The 26,406-nt window shown below is 37.6% G+C and overlaps 1 protein-coding gene across 1 annotated transcript in view; it reads right to left on the bottom strand.

Moving 5' to 3' along the window:
* The window catches only part of LOC127446918 (mitogen-activated protein kinase kinase kinase 13-like), an 84,696-nt gene that overhangs the window by 25,809 nt on the left and 32,481 nt on the right, over positions 1-26,406 (bottom strand). The window contains exon 2 of the mRNA XM_051708240.1: positions 22,696-22,770. The gene's annotated coding sequence lies outside the window, so the exon portion shown is untranslated. The remainder of the gene's footprint in view (positions 1-22,695; positions 22,771-26,406) is intronic.

The following is a 26,406-nucleotide window of genomic DNA, read 5'->3' on the forward strand; positions in this document are numbered from 1 at the left end:
CACAGACTTAAAGCATACACACACTGCATCACTGTAAACTCATATGTAAATAACATATCCATCACTTGGTCTAAACAAACAAGTATGCATACTCAAGAAAGAACATATTGTATGTAGAATGTTATACGCAGAGCTTTTTGCACACACAACATCACACGCACATCATCTGTGTATCCATAACTCCAAGAGGTCTCATTAGGATAAGCTCTACCCCGTGGGGTGGCATTATAAGGAGCTTCATGTGTGTAAGTGGGTGAATCTCACGAAACCCATCATGTACATGGCTAGGTCATATTTCACACCAAAATCAAAAACAAAAAAATTTGAAATCATGTTTTGCTTAGAGACAATGAAGTCTATTTATAGAAACATTAGGACTGTTTAGCACATTTACCCCTCAAATTCTCATCACTGTAATGCAAAATAACTAATGAAATGTAATGCATTAATGTAATGCATTACTGCCTTTCATTTATGCTGATATAAATCAATGAATATACAAAAGTTCATTAAAATTTCTGTATTACAGTAATGAGAATTTAGAGGAATATTCCGGGTTCAGTACATGTTGTGCTCGATCGACAGCATTAGTGGCATAATGTTGATTATCATAAATTCAACTCGCCCCTCATTTATAAAAAAAAAAAAAAAAGTGAGACAAAAGTCTCCTCCAGTGAGACACTTACAATGGAAGTCAATGGGGGTCAATCTGTAAACGTTAAAATACTCACTGTTTCAAAAGTATAGATACAAGACGAAAACAATGTGTGTGTTAACATGATTTTAGTGTCATAAAATCGATTAATTTTCTTCAACTTTGATCCCATGTGTTTATACCCTCCCTAGCAACCGGCCAATTTGGTTGCTTAGGAGACCTGGCTGAAGTCACTCAGCACGCCCTGAATTCGAACTCGCGACTCCACGTGTGGTAGTCAGCGTCAATGCTCGCCGAGCTACCCAAGCCCCCCTTTCACACGCTCTTTTAATGCTCTGATTAAACTCACAAGTCCTTATGTCCTCATAAAGCAAAACCTTTGAGATTTTGTTTCATCATTTTATCACGCCACAGAAATGTTTACTTCCAGAACCAGAATTTTGCACTCTATAGTTCACCCAAAAATGAGAATTCTCCCATCATTTACTCACCCTCATGCCATCCCAGATGTGTTTGACTATCTTTCTTCAGTTGAACACAAATGAAGATTTTTAGAAGAATATCTTAAACGCATGCGCAGAATGCTAGATGGTGCTCGGAAGTGTAACTGTGTATGAAATCATGATCGTCAAGGAGATTACTAATGTTGAGATTTATAGTGAAAATTGGGTCCCATTTTGTTCTGTTCTCATCCAAAACTGGTTGGATCGCTTTAGAAGACACGGATTGAACCACTGGAGTCATATGGATCACTTTTATGTTGCCTTTATGTCCTTTTTGGATCTTCAAAGTTCTGGTCACCATTCACACACATTGTATGGACCTACAGAGCTGATATATTCTTCTAAAAATCTTCATTTGTGTTCTGCAGATGAAATAAAGTCATACACATCTGGAATGGCATGAGGGTGAGTAAATGATGAGAGAATTAAACATTTTTGGGTGAACCATTTTCCTAAAGCAAAATATAATACTTTATTTCTTATCTATTGATTCTGAAGTGTCCCTAACCATGGTAAGACCAAACCTAAGTCCTAGGTAGTGTGTACATTAGGGATGTGAGAGGAACAGCTGCTGCAACAACAAAGAGGCAATTAAATCTCAGGGTCAGCACCTGTCTGCCCCTCTCCAATCACATGCTGAGAGCTCATGATTGGCAGCTGTGTGAGACCAATCAATCACAGGGAACAATGCAAACCACAAAGTAAAACAAGCAGACAGTGAACGGCACCTGAGCACCATGGTCCCACAGGGGCAACGGACATTACTACACCATTGATCACTGTAATTGAGCTGTTGAGATTTTTAGCCAATTTTCTACCAATTCAATGTCAAAAACCTCCTGTGTAGTGAAGCCAAAAGTAACAGCACTTTAGCAGTCGATGCTAAATGTAAAGATTTTTACAATATCAGTCTTTCTACATTGAGCAGCGTTTAAATTACGAAAATCACGTTCGACTTTTCAATGGTCTGAACTGTAAACTGTGAAGATAGCATAATAAATGAAATCTATAAACATCCTAAGTTTTGAGTTCACATTTATTTGTACTTTGCAGAGCGGGACAGGGCATAAATGAAGCATGTTCGGTGCTGGAGAAAAAATATTCAAGAATACAGTGCAGAAAGATCAGATAGCACTGTTGTTTTGTCACGCTGCTCACTAGAGACGATGAGAGGGTGCAACTGTTGTCATGATGCCTTGCGGTCCGGATAGAATCAATCCGGGGTCCGGACCCGGAGTCGGACCGCGGTGACAGGCGTAGCCTAATCGTTAGCAACTTCATACAGTCTGACCCTACATTCCCACTGGCGCGTAGTGAGCGAAGCTGAGGCAGCATTCTCAATTCATTCCTATGGAAGCCGAGCGTCCTGCTCGCGAAGTGGATTGTAGGATTGACCGCGATGCGGAGCAAACTGTCCCCTAGCGTTGTGCGTGGCTTTGAGAGGATTTCTTTCGCGCCAGTGGAAAGCCGAACTGCTTGCGTCTTTACCGACATGCACCTGATTGTCTAGATGTAGAACATAGTTTAAATATCGAAAAAAAATTTTGAGTGCTTTAAATATTGAGATTGTTTTATTGCCAAGCCCTATTCAATTTAATATAATATTTTATTTTAACCTCCTGAGACCCGAGTGTGACTGCTGTGTGCATTTTAACTTCCCTTTTTGATTTGCAACTAGTAGCACCTAATAAACATTTTTTTTAGAACACAATTTTTCCCCCTAAAAATTGATGTCCTCATATGTGGACAGCGGGACTAAGTTGTGAAATTTTCAATAATATCAAGCTATATAGAAAGTTAGATTCTTTCATCAAATTGTTAAGTATGATTACAGGAGTGTTAGTTATTCATGTTTTTGAGACGTTACAGCTGATTTTCTGTAAAGCTGCTTTGGAACAATGTGTATTGGGAAAAGCACAAATAAAAAAACTACTCAAATACAAATTATTTGACTTGATTTGACTTCTGTGTTACAATGTTTTGTTTCTAGTTTGGCAACAACATCTCAATGTGGCAGCCAGTGCTGAAGCATTTTACCAATCAGAAATTAGCATAATTAATCCTGATACAAGTAATGGCCAGCGTCGTCCAATCACTGCCAATCATTTTAAAATAAAATGATACATTATAAATTCTGAATCTATGTACTGATTATCATTGTCCCATGTCTGCCAAACATTTTGAGTGGTCCAAACAAGGGCGTAGATTTGGCTTGAATATTTTATTGCATAAAATGTAAAAATGTAAAATGGGTAACCTCCCCCCCATCCCTCCCTGGAAACTACGCCCCTGGGTCCAAACATCATCTGCAGCCTGAAACTGAACTTTTGTTTGGATTTTAGGAGTGAATGCACTTAGCTGCATAGAAAGCTATAGGATGCTCCCTTGCTCCCTATTTAGTGAATGACTTAACCTCCAGTGTGCTGTCTGTCTACACTGGTCTCAGAACAGTTTGAAATGCACCTTATTTTCATCCTAACTCCATATAAAGCCTCTGAAAGCAACATTATTCAGCTTTTGGATGAACCCATTTATTCTCAATGTGATAATGCACAGTGAATATAGGATTTCTAAGGAAAAGATGACCTAAAGTACGCATTAGTGTATATTGTGTTTAGCAGCGTGGTGTTTCGTAATAAATCGCTCAAATAAAAAAAAAAAAAAAAAAAAAAAATGGCATATCAGATGAAACTAGAGACTCTAATCTTTTGACTCAAACAGGTTTCAATGTAAAAACTTAATTAGGTTCCTTACTACAAGTAGTTTTGTTGGTGTTTCTCACAAAGACAAACTCTGCAGTGGTCAGCGCCATGTTGTTTTGTCACATGACTCAAAAGTTTAACCCTTTACTGACAGCACAGAGTCTTCTGAACTGAGATCAGTCGCTTTGAACGAATTTAAATTATGTGTTGTGTATAGCGAAGCCAAAATACATCGTCAACGCATGTGTACGCGGGGGTCACACAAGGTTAGCTTTTATTGTGTTAAGAATTGTGAAGGTTCACAGATATCAACTACTGAAATTCTGTTAGAGATAACCCTACACAGGTGATATATTGACAGTTTTTTTGGAAGATCAAAATGAAAGATTTCTATGTTTAAGCATATCAGCTTGAACCAATTCAACATATTGTAGATCTAACCATGTTTTGTAAAAGGAGAATTGCCTCATTCACACTTACTTCAGTAACACATTCTGTCATCCAGAGAAAAAAAGAAAAAAAAAAGGACGCCTTCAGTTCATCTCCCATACGCAGCCTGACTCATTCTTCCGAGAAAAAACAGAAGCTAAGTGTTTTCAATTAAATTTACTGCACAACCGCTCATGCAGAGACCTTTTTCTACATAGCAAAGAATCACTTTCTTAATCAGTTGTTTTCCCTCACAAAATGTATGCCTAAAACAATTTGCCTATGCGGTAAGAAAGTATGTGAACAGTATATTTTATATAGCAATAAACACTCCAATCAAATTGCCACTTCAGATGCAGCTTCTGTGACACCTTTACAGTGTAAAGATGGCTTTAGTCCCTATTGGTTTAGTATTCATTGCAATGGCTATTAAATCTCTTAAACTCTCATCCTCCACATTATCAATCTGCCAGTAGACTATGGCTATCTGCTTTGTTACAGCAATCGTGAAGCTGCATTCATAATTCGTGTCAGAGCGTCAACGCCAGCACCAGCACCGCTTTGAAAGCGGTTTGATGGTTAAGACTTGTCGTGCTTCTGTGGTAACTGAAATGCGCCTTAGACAGGCTGAAAACACTTGATGTTTATCACAGGTCCCATCTGGGTTTGTTTTCTACATCAAATAAAAGCGCTAAGAGGTCCTTTCTCCATCATTTTATCACTGACAGGGAAATGCTGTTGCGGTGTGTCAGTGTAACGACTCCGGGCGGACACATTACACAGGTTCCACCCTCCCCAAGCGCTGGTTTATGCTGTATTAACGGTAAATGCGTTAATTGCGATTAAGAAAAAAATAAAGCGTTAAACTTTAGTTAAATCGCATGCGATTAACGCGTTAATTCCGACAGCACTAATATATATATATATATATATATATATATATATATATAATTTCACCAGATGAGGTTTATTGATGAAGAATAAAAAAAATTAACTATTTGAAACTATCGGCATAGATTTTTGCAGATAGTTCTAAAAAGCAACTATCAGCACTGATTAATCGATAAAACCGATATATTGGTCTGCCTCTACTATACAGTAGTGATAAATACTTTTTTCAATTTAAATCAAGCTTTTATTTTGGCAGAAACTTTTATTTTGAAGCCCTTTCCATTTCTGTATGTTTTTGATGGTAGCTTCTCACTACCGGAAAAGCCGGTCGCCACATGAACCAAAAGTGTTTATTAAACCACAAAAGGCTGCTATTGAATTCAATAAATATGTAGGCTGTATGTGCCTCACGCTACAAAAGTGAATTAGTGCTCTGATCGCTGTCATCTGCAACAAACAGGGCGCATAATGCTCATGATGGTGTTTTCCGTGTATGATCCAATGAACTCTAAAAGGTATGAGCACTTTGTGTCTTTATGTACGCACAACACCAGCTCCACACATTCACAAGCGCTCACATTTGAAGTGTGCTGCACATGCAAATTATATATATACAGTTGTGCTCAAAAGTTTGCATACCCTTGGAGAATTGGTAATATATGTACCATTTTTAAAGAAAACATGAGTGAGCAGGCAAAACACATTTCTTTTATTTCTTATGGGGTTCATATTCAACTGTAGGTTATAACAGAATGGCACAATCATAAGACAAAACATGGCAACAAAGAAAAAACTGAAATGACCCCTGTTCAAAAGTCTTCATACCCTTAGTTCTTAATACTGTGTATTGCCCCCTTTAGCATCAATGACAGCGTGCAGTCTTTTGTAATAGTTGTCTATGAGGACCCAAATTCTTGCAGGTGGTATAGCTGCCCATTCGTCTTGGCAAAATGCCTCCAGGTCATGCAAAGTCTTTGGTGCGATCTTGCATGAACCGCACGGTTTGAAGATCTCCCCAGAGTGGCTCGATGATATTAAGGTCAGGAGACTGTGATGGCCACTCCAGAACCTTCATCTTTTTCTGCTGTAACCACTGGAGGGACAACTTGGCCTTGTGCTTAGGGTCATTGTCGTGCTGGAAAGTCCAAGAGCATCCCATGCGCAGCTTTTGTGCAGAAGAATGCAAATTGTCTGCCAGTATTTTCTGATAACATGCTGCATTCATCTTGCCATCAATTTTCACAAGATTCCCCGTGCCTTTAGAACTCACACATCCCAAAACATCAGTGAGCCACCACCATGCTTCACAGTGGGGATGGTATTCTTTTCACTATAGGACTTGTTGACCCCTCTCCAAACATAGCGCTTATGATTGTGACCATAAAACTCTATTTTGGTCTCGTCACTCCAAATTACAGTGTGCCAGAAGCTGTGAGGCGTGTCAAGGTGTTGTCGGGCATATTGTAACTGGGATTTTTTGTGGCATTGGCGCAGTAAAGGCTTCTTTCTGGCAATTCAACCATGCAGCTCATTTTGTTCAAGTATCGTCGTATTGTGCTCCTTGAAACAACCACACTGTCTTTTTCCAGAGCAGCCTGTATTTCTCCTGAGGTTACCTGTGGGTTTTTCTTTGTATCCCAAACAATTCTTCTGGCAGTTGTGGCTGAAATCTTTCTTGGTCTACCTGACCTTGGCTTGGTATCAAGAGATCCCTGAATTTTCCACTTCTTAATAAGTGATTGAACAGTACTGACTGGCATTTTCAAGGCTTTGAGTATCTTTTTATATCCTTTTCCATCTTTATATAGTTCCATTACCTTGTTACGCAGGTCTTTTGACAGTTCTTTTCTGCTCCCCATGGCTCAGTATCTAGCCTGCTCAGTGCATCCACGTGAGAGCTAACAAACTCATTGACTATTTATACACAGACACTAATTGCAATTTAAAAAGCCACAGGTGTGGGAAATTAACCTTTAATTGCCATTTAAACCTGTGTGTGTCACCTTGTGTGTCTGTAACAAGGCCAAACATTCAAGGGTATGTAAACTTTTGATCAGGGACATTTGGGTGATTTCTGTTATCATTATGATTTAAAAAGGAGCCAAACAACTATGTGATAATAAATGGCTTCATATGATCACTATCCTTAAATAAAAGACAGTTTTTTTGCATGATCAGTCATATTTTCAAAATCAGTGCCAAAATGTCACAATTTCTGTCAGGGTATGCAAACTTTTGAGCACAACTGTATATATGATTCAATCACAGCCTTTGTAGTTTAATAATCACACTAGGACATCTGTACATCAGATGTATCAGAGAATTTTTACAAGGAAAAGTGCAAGTACATGAGCGCAGTATCTGACCCCTAGTTCATCCTTAATTAATGCAATGTGAACTAACATGAACCTCATAGAAGTAACATCAACCAAGATCCATTAACGCAGTAAAAATATTGATACCTAATGCATTAACTGATGTTAATGAATAGAACCGTATTGTAAAGTGTTACCTTTAATTATTTTTATATAATTAGGCCTATAATGACTAACTTGAACCGAAACCATAACTCCAACCCTAGAAGAAAACTTTTAGCATTTTGAGAATTTAAAAAACAGTTTCTTTTCTTATTAGTATTTATTTATTTTTAAATTGAGGACATCCCCGACTGTCCCCAAAGGATGATAAACCCACATGCCGATGTTCACACTCACACATCCAAGCCACTCGCAGGGGAAGTGATTATTAAGAACGCGTGTGTAAATCACTCATAAATCAATCATTAGGAGTATAAATCACTGCAAATATGGCTGGTGGTTTGTGGGAGTACAGAGTGAGTCATTTTAGCACTGATGCAGCAGGCTTCTAAAAAAAGACTGCGGAGACAAGAGGAATACACACATTCTGTGTGCGCTAATCCAACGTCACTCTGCCAGTCACGGCGAGCCGCAGGGCCCCGAATTCCACCGCCCCACTCGGAAATGTTGGAGTACTGTAAAAAATGCCTGTTAGTAAAATGCTTAGGATATTATTGACAAAAACGACCGAGAATGATTCTGTACCACTATTAGAATGATTTTAAAACACAAGTACTGACAAACTGAAGAAAGATGAGAAGATTAAGGATGAGAGGAGAAGAGAGAAGCAAAGGGCAAGAGTAAAACTGAAAGAAGGCTGCAGGCGGACTGATACCAGCCCAGTAATATCCCAGAGTGACTGTAAAGCACACAAGAGGAGAAAGTGAAATAAGGGTATGATGAGGAGGAGGGCGTGGCCGGGCCGTGATGGTGCATGGCTGGCGCTGAATCAGCTGATCAGTGGGAGAGCGAGATAAAGGGGAGCCGGGGGCGCCAGTTCAAGAGAGGGAGAGACGCACGCGGCTACACTACATGTGTGTCTGTGTTTGTTTATGTTTTATGGCGTTTAAGTTTATCATTAAACCTTTATGTTGACTGTTCAGCCGGTTCCCACCCCTCCTTGCCCATTTTTATACTGTTACAAAGGGTTATTCCATGTCAAATCAACCAAATTTCAGAAACGTCCCAGCCTGAAATTTTTTAGTTTGTTAATACTTCAAATTTTTTTGAAGAAAGATAAACTGATAAGTCTGATAACTGATGCTGGAGCTGAGCAGGTGTTTCTCTTTCCCTCGTTAGTGCTGTTCAGAATGTCGGTGTTGTCAAGACGTTTCACATGATGGTTGAACTGCTCCACGGTATTTTAAAATAGCAAATTCTCATGTAAAATTCAAATTGGTCACATACGCAACGATATCGATGGAAGCCTAAATTAATCGTGCATGTGGGCCGTTCTGCGTTTGTCACGAGAGCTCACATTTTAAGGAGCGCCCGGTTGATGCGCTCGCACTGATCCTGTCACTGGAGCTCACGCTTCGTGGGAAGCCCGGTTGACGCATGCGCACACCGCACGGATAGCAGAGCACAATTTGGCTTCAAAGACCCCGCGCACATCCGTGTCCCACATGAAAGCGTATTTAGTGCTCATTAATATATATATATATAAAAATAAATAAAATTAAAGCTGCAAGCAGCAATGCAGATTCCTCCCCAAAACTGCAAATTATTTAAAAATTTACAGTAGAGACATGTACTTCACACATATACACAACCATTCATTAATTTGTTATTAAACATTGCAAGAGTCTTCATATGAACTGGTGACAATCAAAGTATCGGTTTTATGACTAGCGGATTTGTAAAGCATTATTTTAACGTTAGCGATAAATAATAGTAAACTGTAATTCTGTCATCTTTTGACATATCAAGGTGAAATTTTGCACAGTACTTCAGAGCGATGTCATCTTGAAGCCTGTTAGGTTGGGGAAAAACATTAGTCAAAATGGCATTAGATTTTTTGGACATATGGATATTGAGACAATGTGGACATTTACATAAATGTGCACCTTTCAGCCATTTTGTATTGTACTCATTTTTGCTAAATATCAAATTGAAAGACATGTATCCTACACATACATACCGAGTTTCAAGTCAATTGGAGCTATGGTTCAGGAGGAGTAGATTTGTGTACTTTGGACAAATTTGTATTGTACAGGAAAATCCATCATGGTGGACTTTATGGGTTCTAGAGGCTTTTTTTGTTCCTCATGAGAAATGAGGCATATATACCAGGTTTCAGAAATGTGGGACTTATGGGATGGAAATGGCATCACTTTGAAAATGGACAAATTTGAGCGTGGCCTGTAGCGCCACCTATAGGCTCACATGGGCCATTTTTGGTGTGGTAGTTACTTGTGGCCTGTAGTATCAATGTGCCAAATTTAAAAACTTTTTACCAAGGAGATCTTGAGTTATTGGGCAATTTAGAGCTACAGGAATAAGAAGAAGAAGAAGAAGAATACTAACAAAAACAATAGGTTTCCTCCTACCAGAGGAATCCTAATAAAATACTGGAAACTATCTGCATAGAGTTTTGCAGATAACCGGTAGTTCCAAAAAGCAACTATTGGCACAGATTAATCAGTGAAACTGCCATGGATCAATATTTACCAAGTAATAATCCATTATTTTGAAGAGGGGGTCAAAATGAAAATTTTTTGCTATGAATTTAGAGCAAAACTATGGGTCAAAAAATAACCCTCGAAAGATGGCAGCATCGTTATTTCATTTTAACACAGAGATAGGTTGGTCTATTACTAAACTTAGTTGACTTCAGTATCCATTGATGAATTATATGCCAATGGAGTCCAAAAAAGAGAAAAAATTAATAAGAAAATTTCTGTGTGTGTTATTTTTCCAAAGTTGGAGTGCCTATAACTCCAGCAGTATTAAACATACCTTAATATTCTTTTAGAGTATGGTTAAGAACAAACTCTCCATTTTGTATTTTCATTTTTAAAGCCCTATATGGTTAAATCCCAGAGATATGGGGCTCTCAATATGGCTCATGCGTAAAGTGTTAAATGGATAAAAAACCAAATGTGGGTCACATAGCATGGAGCTAGTTCTGCTTGTCCAACAAAATAAAGGTCTGAAGTACAAATAATTTAGAAACGTACCTTTATGTATCTACATAAAAACAATAGATGTCAAAATCCACTATTATTAAGAATAAGCGACAAGTGTGGCTCCTCAGTTAATGCAATTCCCATATTTAGTCTTGGGATTTCAGAAATGGATTTCTCAATAAATATTGATCCATGGCATTTAATATTTTGGCTTTTACCATCATTTATGTTTATCTTTTACCAAATTATCAAAAACAACATTTTGAGCCAGGGACCTCTGGTTGAATTGACACGGACTGACCCAGGAGAGAATGAGAAGGGAGGCCTCACATTTGACCAGCTGCTCCCTCTAAACACTCATCCTCTTTGACACGACACACAGCAGGAAATACAACCGAAGCAGGAGATAATGCATATTACAGGAGGCTACTATTATAATGACACAGAGAGAACAGTCACGCACTACAGCTGAAGATTACGGGCACTTTCATGCTGTTTTCTCTCCTCTCCCCCATGCTTTTAAAAACCTCGCCTCTACCACAGCCAAATAATCAATACTGTACATTGGCATTTCCATTACCACTGCAGACTCAAGCACAGCCACACACACACTTCAAAACCACAAGCAGTCTTTCTGTAGAACCTCCCATATTTCTGACTGGCTAAAGAACCTCTTGTTTTATTCTAATTTAGCTGTTCCCCAGGAGCATCTCTTCCTGTCTCTGTCTCCCTCTTGATTTAAACCTCTGGCAGCTAGCGTGAAGTTATATAAATGTGCTTAGTGGCAGAGGACACAAGGCACTGAATTGCTCTGCCCTGAACCGGCTGGATAATAGATGAGATTTCACAATAAAAAAGAAACATAAAAAAATTGACATATACAGGGCTGGATGGTATGACAGTAGAAATCTTTCAAACGGTAGATATTTTTCAATAATGTTTATACCACAGTAGATATATTTGTGTGGCTATCAGTGGGCAGCACTGCTGTACATTATTTACAAACTGAGAGCGACAAAGAAACATGAAGTTATGTTAAAATAGAGCGGACGCAGGGGTGTAGATTCCAGGGGGGATGGGGGGAGGTAACCCCCCCAATAATCAAAACAAGCAAGTACAACCCGCCCAATATTTATACCATGATCAAAGGAAACATGTAAATGCTTCACGCCGCAACCCCCCCCAATGTTCAAGCCAAATCTATGCCCTTGACGGACGTGTCCCAAACAAGTCAAGACGAGGAAGAACTTGTTATTAAAGGGTGTTTACACAATGATAGTTTTCGGGTTCCTAACGCCATCGTTTTCAAATGGAAAGCGTTTTCGGAATGCTCCATTTTCGATGGAGGAAAATGTAATTCTAGTGTGGATGAAAGGTGCAAACGTAACAAAAATAATATGTTTTCAAACTAAATGTATTAGGCCACATCCACACTAAACTGTTTTCATTCCAAAACTCAGTTTGCAGTTTCCATCATAGTTTTGACCGTTACCGTCCAAAGCATGCGGTAATGGAGAGCGTTTTCGAAACTCTGTTTTCGGTGGATGAAAACACTTTTCTTGTGTGGATGAAAGGTGTAAATGTAACAAAAATAATGTGTTTACAAACAAAAACGTATTAGGCCTAGGGATGCCGCAGTGTGAGTTTTTGACGGTTAGATTACCGCCTGAGAAAAAAAATTGCGGTTAACTGTTTTTAAGATTATGCAAAAAATGCATAACAAATAACAATTGAACGTCTAAGTGGACATATTTCTGGGGATATGTGGATGCTAAGGGCAGCCCTACAATAAGAAAACTGATTAATACACACACAAAAAAATTAGGTAATTAAGAGACACTCCAATCTACGGCACGACATCGCTTATACGCATCCTGAGCTCAGTGATGTGCTTCAATGTGTGTAAATGTACGATTATTGTGGGTGCGCAAACATGTAGTTCATGGCATCCAACAGTTTTTTCTTCTGCAACAGTTTATTAAAGTAATCCGTTGTCTGTCAGACACCCCGACATAAAGAATCGCCTACAGACTATAAATACTGTCCACAACACCTTACAATTAAACTTTTGGTCTATGCATAATAACAGGAACATTGCTCACAGCAGGCAATTTAAAGTCCAATCATGACTAAAATGGACATTTATTGTTGAATGCGGTGAATTTGTACAGAAGCAATGCTATAAATAACGATTTAAGACGCAACTTTTCACAGTTTACACACTGATAGTGACTACACGCAACGCATCGCACGCTGTCAGCATGCTTAAACAATACAAAAAGTGTCATCTTTAATTCATCACTTTAAAATGACCACAGCTAAAGATATTAAACTTAATTACAATTAGTGGAGCATCCTGTCCCATTTGTAGGATGTGTTTCTTTCTAGGACTTCTGTCTGCTTGTTTTACATCTGCCGTCTTCAGTCAGTCATTTAAATGCTGCCAAACAGACGATTTAAGTTGCTTTTTTGATGGATATGATTCTGGTAGATCGAATTCCACTGTTATATTTTGGAATTCGTGCGTTTAAGCTTCAGTTTCACGTGAATTGAAAGTTCACGTTCAGTCCACGACATCTGACCATTAAAGCATCATGTGGCCACCGTCCGTAACCATAGCAACAGCAGCCCTAACCACCCAGGCAAAAGCAAAAGAGATAGGCTTACAGCGAAAACTGAAAGATGCGACGGTTTTTAACCGTGGACTCTAAATTCATTTTCGTGACATTTTTAATTGTGGATAATAGTAAAACGTAATAATTGCGGCATCCATAACTAGGCCACGTCTACACTAATCTTTTTTCGTTTGACAACTCAGATTGCAGTTTCCTAACATCAAAGTATGCTCAAATGGGGGCCTAGGTAGCTCAGCGAGTAAAGACGCTGACTACCACCCCTGGAGTCGTGAGTTCGAATCCAGGGTGTGCTGAGTGACTCCAGCCAGGTCTCCTAAGCAACCAAATTGGCCCGGTTGCTAGGGAGGGTAGAGTCACATGGGGTAACCTCCTCGTGGTCGCTATAATGTGGTTCTCGCTCTCGGTGGGGTTGTGCGTGGATGCCGCGGAGAATAGCGTGAAGCCTCCACACGCCCTACGTCTCCACGGTAATGCGTTCAACAAGTCACGTGATAAGATGCGCGGATTGACGGTCTTGGACGCGGAGGCAACTGAGATTCGTCCTCCACCACCCGGATTGAGGCGAGTCACTACACCACTACAAGAACTTGGAGCGCATTGGGAATTGGGCATACCAAATTGGGGAGGAAAAAAAAAAAAAGTATGCGCAAATGGAGAACATTTTCTAAACTCTCCGTTTTCAGTGATGGAAAATGATGTTCTAGTGTCGATGCGAGGCATCAATGTAGCAAAATTAATGCATTTTCAAACTAAACATATTAGACCACATCCATAATCTTTTTTTGTTTGACTCAGTTTGCTGTTTGCTTACGTTATCGATTTTCAAAGTATGCACTAATGCAGAGCGTTTTCAAAACACTTAATTTTTAGTGAGGGAAAACGCCATTCTAGTGTGGATGAGAGGCATAAATGTAATAAAATTAATGTATTTTTAAACAAAAATTTAGGCCACATCCACACTAATCTGTTTTCCTTTGACAACTCAGTTTGCAGTTTCCTAACGTCATCGATTTTCAAAGTATGCAGTAAGAGTTTTCTAAATACTCTTTAAACCGTTCTAGTGTGGATGAGAGGCGTAATCGTAACAAAATAAATGCGTTTTCAAACGAAAAGGTATAAGGCAACGTCCACACTAATCTGTTTTCGTTTGAAAACTAAGATTTCAGTTTCCTTACGTCATTGATTTCAAAAGTACGCGGTAATGGAGTGCGTTTTCAAAAAAGTATGTGGAGGCGTCAACGTAATGAAATGCATTTTCAAACTAAACGTATAAATGTGGACGTGGCCTTAGTCACAATGCAAAGCAGAGTTTATTTGCACACTGTAAATGCTACTTCCTAATCGCTACTTGCCGCATTAACACAAAATTAAATCGATGATTGGTCACAGATGTGCATTTATTGGCTACTATAAAACAGCTTCCAGTGTGGCTCATCCAGTCAAAATATTCGTTATATCTGGGGGTTTTAACCTTTTTTTTTTTTTTTTTTTTGGCACTATCATTCATTTGTTATGAATAATCTTACATTTGGCATCCATCAAGTTCCAAATAAAAAGAGTATTTTTATTTGTAAGGAACTGTATAAAATGAACTGGATTATAAATGATGCATTGCCACACGGTTATTTAATATATAACCCATTTTTCCATTTGATTTCCACCAAAAATAACTATGCTATATCATGACATATACAGTAATATGATCGTGACATGACATAAAAATAACTGATACCATAATGTAAAATTTTGGTCATAATGTATAATGGATTAGACAGAGACAAATAAAATGCACAATATGCAATTCCCTGAGAGAAACCAGTAAGTTACGTAGGCCTATGCATGCGTGTGTGCGTGCGTGCATGCGTGTGTGTGTGTGTGTGTGTGTGTGTGTGTGGACCGGAGCATCCTTTTTGGCTCAGTCTGTCCTTCAGCAGAGGGCAGCGAAAGGAGAACTGCTGCATCAAACGAGAGACAAATATAGCTCATACACGCAGCTAACATGCATGCATGCAACTTAGACATCTTCGACTTCAAACAGCCACCAGTGTGCTAAATGACACCGGCATGACCATATAAAGACAGCATGTACACAAACACATATGTACAACAAATACACACACAAACTCACAGCAAGAAAGAAAAAAACGCAGTAAAGCGATGAAACCCTAAACAAACACACACAGTGGAGTTAATTACTCACAGATGACACGACTGCGATGCATGACCCTCTTTCAGCTGAGAAACAGCAGAAACCAGCCAACAGAGAGAGAGAGAGAAAGAGAGATGCTGCTCTCTGAAGCTGCAGCGACTGAGTGGGCGGCACCAAGGCTGCGACTGCTCACGTCACACTTTTCATGAATGAAGGGGTTGGGTGACGCAGGCATGATGCAGCTAGGCTGATTACACACACAGAATGCAGAAGCCGAAAAGACGGAGAGATTTTAAAACACAGAACCAGGAGACTAATGCATACGGTGCATTTGGTATCGGTGGGTGTCTGCACAGTTTCCAAAATGAAGGAGGTCATATCAAACATTAATTTATTATTTAAAGAGAACAGGCATTCTCTTTCAAAAATGGACCAAAAATATTGATGACTCATCTTCATCCACTGCACTACACTGATTACAGTCTAATTAAATGCTTTTTAGAATACAACCTGCCTCTGACTAGTAATAGCATGAGATATTGTGCTTACTTGCGAGCTTCAAGGGTTGCTGTTGTAAATCAAAATAATTTGCGCCGCAGCATCCTTCAAAAACTACGGAGCCCCTTATGGGACAGGGAGGGAATTTATTTTCTGAAACAGTTATGTGTTCCCACACTACAAGTTCTGCGTTTCCTCACGATACTTTTTGGGTCATTGATGTGACGTCTTTTTTTTGTCTATTAATCTATGGATTCAAAAATATATTAAAAATGCAATTCATGGGGGCCTGGGTAGCTCAGCGAGTAAAGACGCTGACTACCACAACTGGAGTCGTGAGCTCGAATCCAGGGCGTGCTGAGTGACACCAGCCAGGTCTCCTAAGCAACCAAATTGGCCCGGTTGCTAGGGAGGGTAGAGTCACATGGGGTAACCTCCTCGTAGTCGCTATAATGTGGTTCTCGCTCTCAGTGGGGCACGTGGTGAGTTGTGCTTGGATGCCGCGGAGAATAGTGTGAAGCCTCCACACGCGCTAGGTCTCCACGGTAACGCGCTCAACAAGCCACTTGATAAGATGCGCGGATTGACGGGTCTCAGACGCGGAGGCAACTGAGATTCATCCTCCGCCACCCGGAATGAGGCGAGTCACTACGCCACCACGAGGACTTAGAGCGCATTGGGAATCGGGCAAATAAAAAATGCAATTTACACCAAAAAAAAATTACATGCACCTCTACTATTACAAACTTGTATTTAATTTCTGAGTTCAAAATCTTTTTAATATTTATTCTGGGGCTTACAGTAAAATGTCATGTGGTGTAACGTCATCAAAATAAAGAAAAAAAAGATTCATTAAAAGCTGCAATACTTGAAAAAAGAAATGTTGGCATGAGTAGTGCAGAATAATCTTTTATTATTATTTCTTTAAAAAAAAAAAAAGCAGTAAATTAATTTAGGTTTCAAATATTATTTATATTTGAAAAACTTTTTTTTTTTTTTTTATGGACAAATCAAGCGGTGTAACCCAAATGTACAGTAGGTTGCCATTTTGTTGTCATGTGATTAAAAACCCCTATATATATATATATATATATATATATATATATATATATATATATATATATATATATATATATATATATATATATATATATATATATATAGTCACGGGCTCTCCATCTATACTCCGATCTCTCTCTCTCCGGGCTTCTAATAATGAACACCTGCACACAATCCACACTCATTCTGTCAAGTCTCTCCAAAGACTAGTGCTGACCGCGCTGCTTCCACGCAGTGTTTATATCTCCTATTTCACCTTTAGTGTGGATTTATATTCAACTCCACAGTTATCTGATCATCCTTCTTCATCGCTTCTCACGCGAGGTATTTCTCCCTCAATGCTCTCCATAGTGACTCACGTGTTGTTGTTGTTCTTCCAGAACCATCTTCATCCATCACTGTGATTATTATTATTCTTCATCTGTCACCACCTGCTGTTTCTCAATAAAGATTCCCGCTCCTGGGTTCATCATTATCCTCAGTGTGTTGGTTCACTGCGTGACATATATATACTGTATATATTTCTTACATTTGTATGAAAAGGCACATTTTATTCAGGTCATATGGAGTGAAACCATTTTTGAATTTAATGATTAAATTGTGTACACTTAAATGGAGCTAGGAAAGTATTTTAATACATTTTCCTTGATGGTTACACCACATGACATTTTTAAAGTCATTAAATACATGTTTTGGTAAAAATAAAAATTATAAATGTAAACAAAATTAAAAAAAATAAATTGGACACAAAGATTACATTTGAACTAACTTAACACGTGTGTTTTAACTAGATTGTTAAAAGATTTCTAATTTGTATCACCACGGACAACCTTATTTGTCAATGACCCTTTTGCGTTCTCTCACAATAACTTTCATAATTAATTTTCGTAATGGATTTCGGATTTTCTTAAGGGATAGATAAAGCCATTGCAAAGAAATCCAAAATGCATGTGAGGATATGGAAAACTATTGCAAGGGAAAGAAAAATTATTTCAGAAAATAAATTCCCTCCGTGTCCTCTGAGGGGCTCCGTAAAAATTATTATTTTTTATATAAATGTTTTAGTTTATCCATCTATATTTGAGACAAACTATAATTTAGTCACTTGCAGAACAAAAACGTTTTTTATCATGTATTGGTAATTTAATGCGAGGAATATTCCAGGAGGAACAAAAACTTAGGCTTCCTCAAACTTTTCATGATATCATTTTCCACTGAGAAAAAAGTTAAGTCAAGCAGTTTGTATGTCCTTAATTTAAATCAAACATGTCACTTACATTGGTAAGGGTCAGATTATGGTTCTTTCAATTCGATTACATTTTTAAGAAATACAAGATTACATGTACCTGCTAATTTGTCAGTAAAACCAAGTTTTATCTACTTGCCAAAACTGTTTGCCTTTCGTGCTTGGTTATATTTGGAACCTGTGTGTATATGTGTCAATGTTTATGCTGTACTAGATGGAGCATATATGCGTGTTCTCGCTCGCCTCTGCACACATTCAGCACGTGACAGGATTAATTCTGTGGTGTATTCGGCCTTGTGCATTTGATGCTATTTTTAACCAAATCCACAGCATATAACACACATTAAGACTCTTTCAAACAAAAGCTAGACAAATAACTCCAAGCTGACGTCAACATCACCCTTAATTCTGTATTTAAGGGCCAAGCAGACAATCACACTCACACAAATTGTGCAAACCGCCTCTTGAAAATGCACAGTTGGCCCAATAAGCAGCATTCCAGTCTAAAAGAGCTGCAAACGGCAAATGCCACAAATAACTCAGATGGGAGATTCATGATGAAAGGTCATGATGACGCCCATGAAAAGAGTTTAGCCCTTTCCAAACACTTTCTCTGGATCACTGCTGGGAAACAAACGCCGGCAGGGAATGGAATTATGGTTTCGGGGGTTTTTCACACTTGGTTAGTTTCAGAGGTCTTAGCGTAGTTTATGGGACTTTTTGGCCAATATGTGAACACTCCAAATGATCTCAGACTCTTTCAAAGCAAACAAGGTGCTCAAGGTAAGGTTCGCTTGCAGCCTGCAGTTCGGTTCGCTAATAGCGTGCATGGCATTTCCCATTTGCGTAATGCCAAACATGTTTGGCCCTGAAAAGTTCCCGTACTCTGGAAATGACAACGGTCAAAGGCAAATGGGATCAAATCACAACGTAACTATACTGTATACAGTAACCACACAGGACTGAAATATGAAATATATAGGACTCATTTCAGTATGATACAGTGAGAGTTTGGCAAGTTTACTGTAAAACTAAATTGCCCCCACCCACATTGGTAAACACAGTGCATGCATTCTTGAAACTGGAATACTTGACCCAGTTTGTGCTTAACCACAAAATAGAAGTAGTGAAACATTGGAAACTTCCACTTGTCGAGGTCTTTCCTTTCATATACCTCAGCCTTTTCTACAGCGGAGCATGCTGGGTACTCAAAAACCCTTCACATGCAGTTCAAACATAAAAGATGCCAAACAGCGTGTAGAACCACATACCAGTTAACTTTTAGAGTGTGTAAATACACTTGTGAAGTGTAGCAGTTTTGGATAGACAGGTGCATATTGGAATATGTACACTCAAAAAAAGATGGTTTACTGCTTGTTCAGTTTAGTTAAATAAATTAGTTAATGCAGCACCATTGTTGTATGAAGAGCCAAATTACTCTTAAAGGTGCTGTAAGCGATTTTTTTCATGGAAAGGTATGCAAAAAATTGTCCTACTCCCTGAAAGATATTAATGAAATAAGTGGCCTGAGATATCTCACTTGTCTCTTTGACAGCTCTAGACTCTGTAAACAGCAAACAAAAATGTGTCTGTGGGCCGCGGTCTCTGACACTTTTGACCTGTCAATCATTTTGCAAGTTCTCATAGCGAATTATTGAGGCTTAATGCCATTTTTATGCCATATTGTTCATAACAGTTGTCAGTTGAAGGTGCTATTTTGCTGCTGATGCTTTTAACGACAGTTTCTGCATTATGTCAGCCTCAATAAAGCTCATTTGGTATCTTTAGGGTGCACGTTTTGGAAAGAGGGGGTGTGGCTAATTCAAAGGCTCAGTCTTGTGGAAGTAGAACGGCTCAAATAAGTTCATATTCATTTTTAAACAACACAATACTAATGTTTTAACTGAGGAAGAGTTCAGAAATCAGTATTTGGTGGAATACCCCTGATTTTCAATCACAGATTTCATGCGTCTTGGCATGCTCTCTGCCAGTCTTTCACATTGCTGTTGGGTGACTTTATGCCACTCCTGGCGCACAAATTCAAGCAGTTCAGCTTTGTTTGATGGCTTGTGGCCATCCATCTTCCTCTTGATCACATTCCGGAGGTTTTCAGTGGGGTTCAGGTCTGGAGATTGGGCTGGCCATTACAGGGTCTTTATCCGGTGGTCCTCCATCCACACCTCGATTGACCTGTCTGTGTGGCATGGAGCATTGTCCTGCTGGAGAAACCAATCCTCAGAGTTGGGGAACATTGTCAGAGCAGAAGGAAGCAAGTTTTCTTCCAAGATAACCTTGTACATGGCTTGATTCATGCATCCTTAAAGGCGAATCTGCCCGATTCCAGCCCTGCTGAAGCACCCCCAGATCATCACCGATCCTCCACCTGCTCGTCTAATGGTTAGACGAAGACCTGGAGAGGCCTTCAAGCCACAGTGTCTCGCACCCACTGTGAAATTTGGTGGAGGATCGGTGATGATCTGGGGGTGGCCAGCCCAATCTCCAGACCTGAACCCCATTGAAAACCTCTGGAATGTGATCGAAAGGAAGATGGATGGCCACAAGCCATCAAACAAAGCCGAGATGCTTGAATTTTTGTGCCAGGAGTGGCATAAAGTCACCCAACAGCAATGTGAAAGACTGGCAGAGAGCATGCCAAGACGCATGAAATCTGTGATTGAAAATCAGGGATATTCCACCAAATATTGATTTCTGAACTCTTCCTAAGATAAAACATTAGTATTGTGTTGTTTAAAAATGAATATGAACTTGTTTTCTTTGCATTAGTCGAGGTCTGAAAACGGCATCTTTTTTGTTATTTTGACCAGTTGTCATTTTCTGCAAATAAATGCTCTAAATGACAATATTTTTATTTGGAATTTGGGAGAAATGTTGTCAGTACTTTATAGAATAAAACAACAATGTAAATTTTTCTCAAACACATATCTATAAAGAGTAAATCCAGAGAAACTGATCATTTTGCAGTGATAATTTTTTCCTGAGCTGTATTTCATTATGAACTTAATGACTAATTTAAACAATTAAATATTTAATAAATCATTTATTTATAGTAATTAGGCCCTCCATATTGTTGAACAATTTGTTGCAATTTCATAGCATGCAATCAATTTAAATTAGCAAAATTAGAAGTTAAAGTAGGTCCATTTGTGTTTGTATTACATGAATAATTGTCATTGACCACATTTTCTTTTTTTGAGTGTACACTATGGAGGACTCAGTGTGCCATATTAATACATGAATATTTTATTACAAGTATGAATATGTATATCAATAAATAAATACATCTGTCAATAAATAAATAAACTACAAAATGTGTCAAAAATATTAACGTCAATAAATAAATAATTAAATGTGTCTATATATAGATAAATAAATAAAAAAAAGTCAATAAATTAGGGATGCAAAGACATAGAATTAATACATATAGATGCAACAATAGAGATTTGAATAAAAAAACTATAGGCCGATACCGATATTTTGCCACACCTTATTTTGTCATCAGATCACTGTTTTAACAATAATTTCCAATATACTGTATATATACAGTATATATATATATATATATATATATATATATATATATATATATATATATATATATATATATATAATTTCTGATATCTGAAGTCTGCTGGTTTCAAAGTGTTTTGGATGGTTTCTCTCATCATGAAAAGGTAAGTGCCGCTTTCACAACTGTCACGTCCGTTTATGGCAGTTTTTCCTCATTAATGTGAGAACGAGAAAGAATAAAAATGAAATACATGTTCTTAGGAATGCCAACCCTTCTACATATTGTGGCTATAATTATTTCTGGATTGGTTATTTGAATTCAAAGAGTTTTTACAAAGTGTGTTACTAATTAATTATAAATAAACCATCATTTTTTTTTAATATCAGCGTTTTTATGCTCATTCATGCCGATTGTTTTAATTTGGTCAATAATTGCCCAATAAATATCGGCAGCCGATACATCGGTGCATCCCTAGAAAATGTATTTCAGATGTTATTTATTCATTGACATATTTCACGACTTATTTATTTATTGGCACTTTTCAGTGTCGCAAAATGCAAATGAGGGGTGGGTTTTAGTTGAGTGGCACTGCTCCGATTGGACTACTTTGACCCAAGATGGAAATATTGTGATTAAGCAGCAGAGTGTGTGCCATGTTAATAAATAAATCTTACATTAAAAGCATCAATACATGTCAATATATTTCAATAATTAAATAAGTTATTAAATGTCAATTAATTAATAAATAACACGTAAAATACATTTTCCTTTGGACTACTGACGTTTATTTATTTACACATTTCATGATTTATTATTTATTGAAAGGTGAAGCTTTTTGAAGCTTTTAATGAAAGATTTATTTATTAATATGGCACACCGAGACCTCCGTAGTATGCAAAAAGGTGACATTTACCTCCAGATAAGTCTACGCTCATTTCCTGAGATGTTTCTAGGGCCAACTGGAATGTATCTTCTGTTCTCGTTGTACCTGTAAAGAAATACAGACAGATCTAAGTTCAAAGGTCACGAGGTCAGTAATCAGACCCCGAGATCGCACTTTCCAAAGGAAAAAGAAAAAGCCGAGCCTGTGTGTGTGCTTGAGGGTTTCTGAAGCATAAACGGTACTCAAGGTTCGTGCCAACGTGAAGCTTTTACCTGTTTACAAGCAATGTCTAAGCAGGGGAATACCAGACCTACATACAGGTTAATGATTAGAAGGGACTGCTGAGATGTGGCACAGAAAATTCTAGAGCACTCTTTGAGAAATACCACGAATGCCATCGAAACAAGTGCGCAAAAGTGTGAGAGGAAGAGGAGGGGGGCTCTGACATTATGGATTTCCCCAAACACGAGACCGTGAACGCTTAACACTCCATTCTAGACAGAATCTCTCTAGCGCACTCAATTATTCAGAGGGAAACGCGTGAAAAATGTTCTCCTTTTCTGTAACTGTATATTTAAAAATTAAGCAGTATGATGCTTCAAAATCCCTCTTACAAAACCAGACAGACAAGGAAATTAGTTTTGCAATTTTGTTTTTATTCTCGCAACTCGTTTACGAGCGTTAAGACAGAGATGTTTTAATAGCGTCTCTGATTTTTAACACTATAGAAGCAAAAAATGACATTAGAGTTGGAAAGTTTGATTCTTTTTCATGAATAAATTCAAACTGCATGTTCAAATGAATCGATTCAAAACTTTGATTCAATGATGTGCTCAAAAATGCTCACGAAGTCCCTATGCAGCATTTTATTATTTAGTAAAATATTTAGTATAAACATACGGAGGTAAATATTGTTGTTTATTACTTTGCATTGTTTTATTGGTGCTTAAAAATAAAAATTATTCCATTTTGTTCTTCCTACTTTTAATTGAGTGAAAAAACTGCATTTTTTTAATGCATGTTGCTTCTTGTGATAAAATTAAGAATCTAAATTTTGAAGACAAATGGCTGTTTGCTTGAATGATGCTTCCTCTGATTAAAAAATAAATTAAAAACCTTGAAGGGATAGTTCCAAAAATGAAAACTCTCTCATTGTTTACTCATCCTCATGTTGTTCCAAACCCGTATGACTTTCTTTCTTCATTGGTACATAAAAGGAGAGGCTAGGCAGAATGACAGCCTCAGTCACCATTCACTTTCACTGCATCTTTTTTTCCATACAATGAAAGTGAATGGTGACTGAGGCTGTCATTCTGCCTAACATCACTTTTTGCATTTCACTGAAGAAAGAAAAATCATACGTGTTAAATAACATATGCATAAATAACACATACATACATTTTGAGATATAGTGGTGGGTGATATGACCAAAATCTTATATTACAATATGAATCATTTTATATCACAATAACGATACATGGGTCAATGATGTGACGCTTATTATATTCGCGTCTAATAAATTATCCAAAAATACATAGCAAATGCAATTTACACAAAACAATTACTTGAATACACCTCTACTATAATGAACATGTTTTCAGTTACTGAGTTCAAAGTCATTTTTATATTTTTTCTGCAGCTTAAAGTAAAAAATGTCATGTGGTGTAACCGTCTGGAGACAATAAAAAAATCAAATAAAAATTTTTTTTTTTAAAAAGTCTAATTAAAAGCTGAAATTCTTGAAAAAAGAAATGTTGGCATGAGTTGTGCTGAATAATCTTTTATTATTATTTCTTAAAAAAAAAAAAAATGCAGTGAAATAATTTTATTTTGAAATATGATTCATATTTGAAAAACTTTTGTCCACCAAATCAAAGTCATGTGGTGTAACCAACATGTAGGTAGAAATGTTGTTGTCATGTGACAAAAATCATAAAACAGAGAAGATCTCTTTAGACCCACAAGATTTAAAAACAAATCATTATTTTGTCATATCATTAAAAATCAATATTTTGGCATTTTTATGAAAAGGCACATTTGGTTCAGGGTCATTTAGTGAAACCATGAGAAAACTTCTTCATATTCTTGACTTAAAAATTCATGTTATTTGTAAAAAAATATTTTTTACCTAGAAAAATGTTTGAAAACTTTCTTGAAATTATTTATTAAGTTGTGTACACTCATGTATTCAAGCTGTAAGAAAACTAATTTAATACGTTTTACATGATGGTTGCACAACATGACATATTTAAAGTCATACATTTTTTGTAGTAATTGCTATAATAAATGTTTTTTTTTTTTTTTTAAACAACATGAACACAAAGATTAGGCTACATGACTACAAAATTGTGTTTTAATCTAGATTAAAAAATAATAATAATGTATCCCCTTTTCTCCCAATTTGGAATGCCCAATTCCCACTACTTAGTAGGTCCTCGTGGTGGCGCGGTTACTCACCTCAATCCGGGTGGCGGAGGACAAGTCTCAGTTGCCTCCGCTTCTGAGACCGTCAATCCGTGCATCTTATCACGTGACTCATTGTGCATGACACACAGCACGTGGAGGCTCATGCTACTCTCCGCGATCCATGCACAACTTACCACACGCCCCATTGAGAGCGAGAACAACTAATCATGACCACGAGGAGATTACACCATGTGACTCTACCCTACCTACCAACAGGGACAATTTGGTTGCTTAGGAGACCTGGCTGGAGTCACTCAGCACACCCTGGATTCGAACTCGCGACTCCAGGTGTGATAGTCAGTGTTAATACTCGCTGAGCTACCCAGACCCCTCAAACTAGATTTTTTAAATATTTCTAATTTTAATCACTTCGGACAACCTTATTTGTCACTGAACCATATATCACGATATAGTTACGTTTTTCTAAAAAAATAAAAAAATAATAAAAAAAAAAATCTATCAATAATTGTATATATATATATATATATATATATATATATAACCATATTGTAATGCCTATTTTTGTGTAATCCGGTCAGTGAAATAAATTTATAAAATAAAATTATTTCCCCTTATAAAATTAACTCTTTATTTGGAACTTGAGTAAAAGTATAGTAAGAAAAAAGAAAAAAAAACTAAATTTGTTTTTAAATCAACCTTCCCATAATACCAAGTTTCACTTTATGCCACATTTCAGATGTTGTTGACTATTATTATTATTATTATTATTATAAAATGTCCTCAAAAAACTCGACATCTTCTCAAAGCAATGTAACAAAGGAAATAATACACACACACACACACACACACACACACACAAGTCTCTTAATGATTTAAGTCATTTCTAAGAATATTTGAATATCTGAAGGTAAACATGGCCAGTTTGTTTCCTAAAATCTAACATCATTTGAACTGAATTTGACCAAGGGTGATGATGTGTAGTTTAAAAAAAAACTGCACGACCGATGATAATTGTTGGCGCATGACACACTGATTTCCTCCATAGCGCTTTAATGTAAAAAACTCAGTAGAATTCAAAAGGGTCATGTAAGTTTTGTGGTCTGTGCCGCGATATCAAGAGAAGCCAGATTTATTAAGAGATTTCCTTTTTATTTTTTAATTAAGAGTATTGTTCACACCGTCTGGCCTTGTTTAATAGATCAGGTGGAAAACGGAACGGAAATAAAGAAGGAAATCTTAATGTGGGTGTCAGAACACAGCATGTGGAGGTGAGAGACACTAAAGCATCAACTAATGAACAGCTGCTATGCCTGG

This window comes from Myxocyprinus asiaticus, chromosome 10 (genome assembly GCF_019703515.2).
Source record: "Myxocyprinus asiaticus isolate MX2 ecotype Aquarium Trade chromosome 10, UBuf_Myxa_2, whole genome shotgun sequence".
NCBI classification, from domain to species: domain Eukaryota; kingdom Metazoa; phylum Chordata; class Actinopteri; order Cypriniformes; family Catostomidae; genus Myxocyprinus; species Myxocyprinus asiaticus.